This window comes from Physeter macrocephalus, chromosome 2 (genome assembly GCF_002837175.3).
Source record: "Physeter macrocephalus isolate SW-GA chromosome 2, ASM283717v5, whole genome shotgun sequence".
Lineage (NCBI taxonomy): Eukaryota > Metazoa > Chordata > Mammalia > Artiodactyla > Physeteridae > Physeter > Physeter macrocephalus.
Genome location: NC_041215.1, coordinates 8,890,087 through 8,898,567, shown reverse-complemented (window position 1 = coordinate 8,898,567; position 8,481 = coordinate 8,890,087).

Here is an 8,481-nt window from a genome sequence, read left to right as displayed (position 1 = left end):
AAACCTTGTACGAGATCAGCTGTGGCTTTCTTTGGGGAGGTTCTTCCTTGCAAATACAGCTGTCCCTTGCAGCCATACATGAAGTTCACCTTTTCTGCATCACATATCAAAGTTCAATTTATTGTTAGTTTGTAACAACTTCTACAGTTCAACCCCAATTTACTGTTATAACTTTAGCCTCGTGAGTGACAAACATATTAATGACGCCATGAGACTATCAAATTCAATATTTTCAATTCCTGTGGTGTTTGCTATCATCTAGTATTTGAATCCCAAATGCAAATGTAAATTCATGATTAATTTTCAGAACATTGGTTATCTATTAAATGAGGAAAAAAATCCTTTTGAAACCTTTTCCACAGCATGAAACTGTTCATTCAATATAAAAAAGTGATAGAAAGCTACTCATAAACCAGTATCTATTAACAGCTAAACCTAAGAGATATATGATTATCTCAGCTATAAACAGATAAAATACATTTTCTAATTAAAACAAATTCGGATGAAAATAAAATAATCACAGCAGAAGTCGTAATGACTGTCCACATTGTGTATCATCATTATCAATCTTTTCAGCACAAATGACTGATCAAACATACCAGAAGTATTTTCTGATTCTAAAATTGCAAACAAATTTTAAGTGCCAGGATAAAATGCTGCAATAATAAAAAAATGTAATAGCTCTATTTACTATTACAGAGATTATTAAAGATCTAAAATGATTTGTCTTTTTACAACACAGCCCAAGATGCAAGTAATCACAATACTGAAAAAAAAATTCCCTTTGCTTGTATGTTTTTCTCGTGAAAAAGGCTTGCTTAGAAGGCTGCTGCTCACTTATTGAGTTAATGAGAAGTGTACTGCTTTTCATAGAGATAATACAAATGCAAATTATGGTGGATGTGCAAAAGTGCAAACAATTTATTCAAAGTTGAATCAAAGTGTAATGGATTCTATGCAGGGTGTTGGCTATCCTGCCCATATTCTGCATTTCTGCATAATTCTGCACAGACAACACCTGATATTCTTTCTGTTGACACTGGAGTACTTATTGTAAAACTGTTGCATTACTTCAGCATTTAAACATTTGAGCAGTTAAAGAATTTTTGTGATTTTGTTTGCATTTCTTAATCTTCAACTTTCTAGCGTTCAAAAAGTTGTTTGGACTTCCTGTTTCAGCTATGACATGTAAACAGCTTGCAAGTGATTGCTTGTATCTTTACAACAAGAAAAATTTGGACAAGCTGAAAATCAGTGACTTTTATCTTCCTGAGAACTGAGTTTGGTTGGCAAATTGCAACACTGAAATCTGGAGAGACAGACATATCCAGAAAGATACAGCCGAGATCTGCTTACCCGGAACAGAAATTACTGGAGCCATAAACTGATAGAAATATGTAAATGCTCATTTTGATAAATTGCTGAAGGTTGTGTGGACTGTCTTGAGAGTGAGAAACTCCTGGGGGGCCCACAGTCTTAAGAGTCCCCCACATTTCCATTGTCATTAGATCCAGAAACCCGGTTGGATTTGCATGGTGGCGACCTGAGAAATATTCCCTCGGGCTCTAGTGGAGGAAGGGTAACCATTGTGAAATACACCCAGAGTCTTCTCCACCAAAAATGCCTACTCTCCTGGGGAAAAGAGTTTCTCAGAGTCTTATGCTAGCTGAGGTAAGGACATTCCTCCCACTTTAGCCCCCTCTAACCTTCCTGCCTCACTAAGGAGGAGAAAACAAAGAGATGGGGTTGGGGGGGATTCAAGGAAAAAGATTGGGAATGCTGCAACTAGAGGAGGGAGTATAGGGCAAGGAGCTTGGGAAAAAGCTATACCACCGGATAAACATTTGCCCTAGACATAGGCCTACTAAGACTGAGATTTAATTGGAAGATTATAGAATCCTCCTCCCCCATCCCTACTCCCACCCCCACCCCACAGCTTGCCAACACACCAACAACACTGGATTACAGCAGAAAGAGAGATACAGACTCTCCTTGAGGAGGAGTGTTTAGGGAGTGTTTAGTGTTTTGTCAATAGTGGAGACAAAAACAAGGATACTAGAGGAATTTGAAGTCTCTGGCACCTATGGTTGCCCAACTCCTAGCCAAGATAACGTAAATCTAACAGGATAAATCACCATGACCATGTGGGATTTATCCCAGAAATTGAAGATGTGTACAACGTAAGAAAATCAATCAATATAATACACTGCATTAGTAGAATGAGGGCAAAACACACACACACACAAACACACACACACACACACACAACCATCTTGATGCAGGAAAAGCATTTCACAAAATGCAAAATCCAATCATATAAAATTACTGAACAAGCCAGGAATAGAAGGGAATTTCCTTAACATGATAAAGTACAGTAATGAAAAATCCACAGCTAACATCATATTGAATAGTGAAACACTGACAGCTTTCCCCCTAAGATTAGGAGCAAGACAAGGGTGCCTGATTTTGCCACTTCTATTCAACACTGTACTGGAAGTTGTAGTCAGAGCAGTTAGGCAAGGAAAAGAAATAAAAGGCATCCCAATTATAAAGGAAGAATTCTCTCAATTTGCAAATGACATGACTTTATATATAGAAAAGCTGAACAACTACCAAAATTCAATTAGAACTCATAAATGAGTTTAGCAGTGTTTCAGGATATAAGATCAACATGTAAAAATCAGTTTTATTTCTATATGCTAGTAATAGAAAATTTAAAAGGAAATTAAAGCAATTTCATGTATAATAGCATCAAAAAGGATAACATACTTAAGGAGAAATTTAACCAAGTAGGTCCAAGACTTGCACAGTGAAAACTACAAAACACGAAATATATTAAAGAAGACCTAGACCTAGACCTAAATAAATGGAAAGATATTTGATATTCATGGATTGGAAGACATAGTATAGTTAAAATGACAATACTACCAAAATGATTTACAAATTCAATGCAAATCACTATCAAAATTCCAATAGCATTTTTGCAGAAGTGGAAAAGCAGATCCTAAAATTCATATGAAATTGCAAGGGATCCCACATAGTGGAAATAATTTAGAAGAAGAACACAGTTGGAAGAAGAACACTTCCCAGGTTCAAAACTTACTGCAAAGCTACAGTAATCAAAACAATGTGATATTGGCATATAGAAGAACATATAGCTCAGTGGAATCAAATTGAGAGCCTACATACCTATAGTCAATTGATTTTTGACAAGACTAAAAAGACCATTCAATGGGGGAATATATAGTCTTTTCAATGACTCGTGCTGAGACTACTGGATATCAACATGCAAAAGAATGAATCTGACCCATACCTCACAACACATACAAAAATTAACTCCAAATGAATCAAAACCTAAATGTAAGTGCTAAAACTATTTTAAAAACTATAAAATTCTTAGAAGGAAACATAGGTGAAACTCTGCATGACCTTGAGCTAAAACTATTTTAAAAACTATAAAATTCTTAGAAGGAAACATAGGTGAAACTCTGCATGACCTTGAATAAGGCAACATTTTCATAGATATGACACAAAACACAAGCAAACAAAGAAAAATTCAATAAATTGAACATCATCAAAATTAAAACTTTTGTGTATCGAAAGACACTATCAAGAGAATTAAAAGACAACTCACAGAATGGAACAAGATATTTACAAATATTTTCTAAAAGCCTCATGTCTGAAATACTTTTTTAAAAAACTCATAATGTGACACAATCCAAGTAAAAAACACAATCCAATTAAAAAGGAGCAAAGTAATTGAATAGACATTTTCCTAAGGAAGATATACAAATAGCTAATAACCAAATGAAAAGATGTCTGACATCATTAGTCATAATGCAAGAAATGCAAGTCAAAACTACAACGAGATATCATATCACACCCATTAGGATGGCTATTTTTTTAAATAACAAATGGTAAGGATGTGGAGAAATTGAACCCTTGGGCATTAGTGGTGGGAATGTTAAATGGTGCAACTGCTGTGGCAAACAGTTTGGTGGTGTTAAATACAGAATTACCATAGACCAAGAAATTCAACTCCTAGGTATATACCCAAGAGAATTGAAAACATTTGTTCACACAAAAACTTGTTCACAACTGTTCATAGAAGCACTATTCACAATAGCCAAAAGATGGAAATAACCCAAGTATCCATCACTCAATCAATGGATAAACAAAATGTAGTATATCCATACAATGAAATATTATTCAGCAAGAAAAAGGAATAAAATGCTGATACATGCCACAACATGGATGAATCTTGTAAACATTATGCTAAGTGAAGGAAGCCAGACACAAAGACCACGTATGATTCCATTTATGTGAAATATCCAGAATAGGAAAATCCAAGAGACAGTAGATTCGTGGTTTCCGGTGCTGGAAACAGATGAATGGGGAGTGACTGCTTAATTGGTACAGGGTTTTCTTTGGGGGATGATGAAAATGTTCTGGGGCTACATAGTGGTGAGGGTTGTGCAAAAGTGTTTGTACTAAATGTCAGCAAATTGTGTTGACTGAAAACAAATAGACTGCCAGATATTTCTCCAGAAAAAATAGGTTTATTCAGCAGAGAATTACAGTTCAGGGTCTGCAACTGTGGCAAGTCACATGCAAGTCCCCCAAATAGTGAGAGAAGTAGAACTCAGACATCATCTGCTTCAATTCTGGGAAGTCTGTACTTTCAGGTCACCAGATGATGTGCAGGTCCAGTCAGGGTGGGAATTTTAGAGTCTTCAGTAAGACTGGGTTGTTATTTGGTCCAAACCAGAGCATTCTCTTGTTATCAAAAAAATTATTGAATTTCCAATCTTGCTTTTCCTTTTCTGAGGCCAATTGTTGAAATTCTCTGGGCCAGTTTTCCTCAGTTATCATTTGGGGAAATATCCCTTTGGACCATGACAGAGGTTTGGCTGGTTTTGGTCCCTTTAATAGCAGCATTCCTTGTGGAAATGTCAGTAGGATAAATTTCCCTTAGCTTCTAGAGAGTCAAGTTTAGAATGTCCTGAAATCGTAATGGCTAAAGTGGCAGGTAAAAGTGTTGCATCCCATAACACCTAAACATAGGGGCCATTCTAAATTTTATTTCAGCTGGAAGTAAGGAAACCCTGTTGCTTCTACAACATTCCAAAAGCATGAGCTACACCAAAAGCATATCTACTATCAGTATAAGTATTGGCAGTTTTGCCCTTGGCTAAAGTACAGGCCTGTGTAAGAGCTCAAGCCTGTGTAAGCCTATTAGGCTGAATTACCCATAAGTAAAGATGCTGCCTCAACAGCCTCAAAGGAAGTTGCAGTAGAATACCCAGCATGATATTTGCCACTGTCACCTTTTAAATAAGAACCATCAGTGAACCATGAGAAACAAGTGTTACCCAAAGGAATTTCCTGCAAATCATCAAGTGGAGTCAAGAGGAGGTTCTTCAGGGTTTCCCTGGTGGTGCAGTGGTTAAGAGTCCGCCTGCCAATGCAGGCAACACGGGTTCGATCCCTGGTCCAGGAAGATCCCACATGCCACAGAGCAGCTAAGCCTGTGTGCCACAACTACTGAGCCTGTGCTTTAGAGCCAGCGAGCCTCAACTACTGAGCCCATGTGCCACAACTACTGAAGCCCACGCTCCTAGAGCCTGTGCTTCACAAGAGAAGCTACCACAATGTTAAGCCCATGCACTGCATCAAAGAGTAACCCCCAGTCGCCGAAACTAGAGAAATCCCTTTCATAACAACGAAGACCCAGTACAGCCAAAAATAAATAAATAAAATAAATAAATTTCTAAAAAAAGAGGAAGAGGAGATCCTTCAGCATTAAGCAGTTGTGAGGGACTTCATTGATGATGGAGGGGAAAAGAGTAGTAGTGCTAAGTTTATTACAACAAAAAAGTTATATGAGGAACAGTTAACAAAAGGACTTCATAGGAGGTGAGGTGGCTAACTGAAATGTTGAGTGTGATGAGAATACAGGAGGGCTTCTACTGCATGAGGTACAAGGATGATTAAAGGGAATCCCACAATGATTTTCTTGGTGGCCTCAACCAAAAGGGCAGTGGTTATCCTGTGCCACAGGATCCACCTGCTGGCTATAAAACCCTATGGGTCAATGGTAGTCCCTGTGTTTTGGGGTGAGTATCCCAAGGGCATTCCCTTCCTTTTCATATACAAAAAAGAAAAAGAGGATCTGATAACTGGTATTCCCAAGGATAGGTGGGTTTATCAAGCTCTCATTTAAGGCCTGAAAGTTTATGCTGTTTGGCTCTTCCCATAAAACTGGGTCAGAGTTGTTTTTGAGTAAAACATACAGAGGTTTGGCTATAAGACAGAAATTTGACTAATAAGAACCTGCTGTATAAAATAAATAAATAAATAAAATTTAATTTAAAAAATAGAGAAATTTGGAATACACTTTCAGCAATAACTGACTAGCCTGAGAAAACCTTGCAGTCAATGCTTAGACTGGGGTTTTGGGACACTCAGGACACTATGAAGCCTATCTGGAACTAGGTATAGCTCTTGTTCTGATATCAGATGCCCTAAATATCAAAACTGGGTTTGGGCAAATGGCAATTTTTCCTTGGCAACCTTGTGTCCCTTTAAGGCTAAAAGCTTTAGGAAGTGGGTGCTGTCTTCCTGTGAAGAAGTCTGAGGAGAGCAAAGAAGCAAATCGTCCACATGTTGCAACAAAATAGAACTTCTGGGAACTTTACATTATCCAGATCAGTCTTGAGAATTTTTGAGAAATAAGAATTCAGTAAAACCCTGAGGCATTACTGTCGCAGTGAATTGTTTTTCTTCCAAGTGAAGGCAAAAACGATAGACAATAGTCCATCTTCATCAACTGGAATACTAAAGAATGTACTGCATAAATCAAATTACAGTAAAAAATTTACATCCAGTGGGAATGGATGTTAGTAAAGTATGAGGATTAGGAACAACAGGGTGTGGGGGGATGACAATGTTGTTTATTGCTCTGAGGTCCTGAACAAACCTCCACCCTCAGCCCTTGGGTTTCTTCATTAGTAAAATAAGGGTATTGCAGGAACTATTACAAGAAATAATGAGTCTTTGAGACTTGTAATGTCCTGTTATGGGCTTTATGCCATGAAAGGCTTCTTTACTTATAGGATATTGGTTAATTCTGGGAGAGGTTTTGAGGCATCTTTTTGAATTGATGCACTGTGAATTTTGCGAGTATCAGTTGGAGATTTTGCCTATAAGGGGGGTGGTTGTTGATTCAATAGGGACAAATGATCAGTGTTTCCAGAATCAGCTCAGAGACAGAGCTGATAAAAAATGTCAAAGAGTCATTTAATTCCTCTGGTTGGCTGCTTTGATAACTACTGTCAAATACCAAAATTATTTTCCCCTTTCAGGGGAAAGAAATTTTAGCATGATGCTTCTGTAAGAAGTCTCAGACTAATATAAATGGATAGTGGCAGAGGAACTAAGGAGAAAAGAGTGTGTGTTTCTCAAAGGGCCTAAACAAAAGGGAATCAGTTCACAGGCAGGAACCTCTTGAGGTTCATGAGAGATCCCCACTATTTGAACTGTATTAGTACTTCGAGGCAGGGGCTGCTTTATAGTAGTGGGGTTGAGCACCGAGAGTGTGGCTGCAGTGTCAATTAGGATGAGAAGAGATCCATCCCAAATCCGAAGGAATGTTTCTCCAAGCTGATTAAGTGGGAGAATTGGGAAGAAGCCCTGTAGTTCCTTGGAGCCCCACAACTGGGAATTGGGAGGAAGTTGGAAAGCCTGGTTAGAGGGCTGATGGTGACTGAAGGGCTTGAATCTGTAACAATCTATTTTCCAATGCCCTGTTTCTTTGCTCTAATAGTAGAAACTAGGAGGGTTTTTGTTTCATTTGGGGAGCTTTATTTGCTGAAGTTTAAGATTAAGAATTTTGGCAGTTTTCCTTTTAGGTTACTCATCTAGAGTGTGAGAGAGCTGGTTTGTAAGATTAACTAAATCTGGAGTGGACATCATTTCCCATTCCATCCTGTTCTTTTTTACTAGAAAGGAAAGACCCTGGTCCAGACCATTAATAAACAGAGTTAAATCTACCTGGGTGGGATCAACAGCTGAAGGAAGACCAGAATTTTCTTTAAAATAATCTGAAGTTGATTGTAATAGCTATGAACAGATTCATCAGATTTTTGTGTGTAAGCCTGCATTTTATTCCAATCAATAGGCTTTGGAAAAGCCCTAGGAATTGCCCGACGAAGTCACCTAGCAATTGCCTTGGCCTGACCATGTAAGTTAGCAGGTTGCTCTCCTGGTTGTAATTCTAGAGACCTTTCAGGACTTTCCCAGTCAGCAGTTTTCATCCAATGCTGGGCCTGGCCTTCACCAACAAGCATATGACCTAGCTGATGTAAGTCAGAGAAACCAGATTGGTAAGATTGTTATATTAAATTCCTCAGCAAATCTGTGAGGATCTTTGGTTACTTTGGGAAACTCTTTAACTATGGCTTGCAGTTCAGTTTTAGCCCA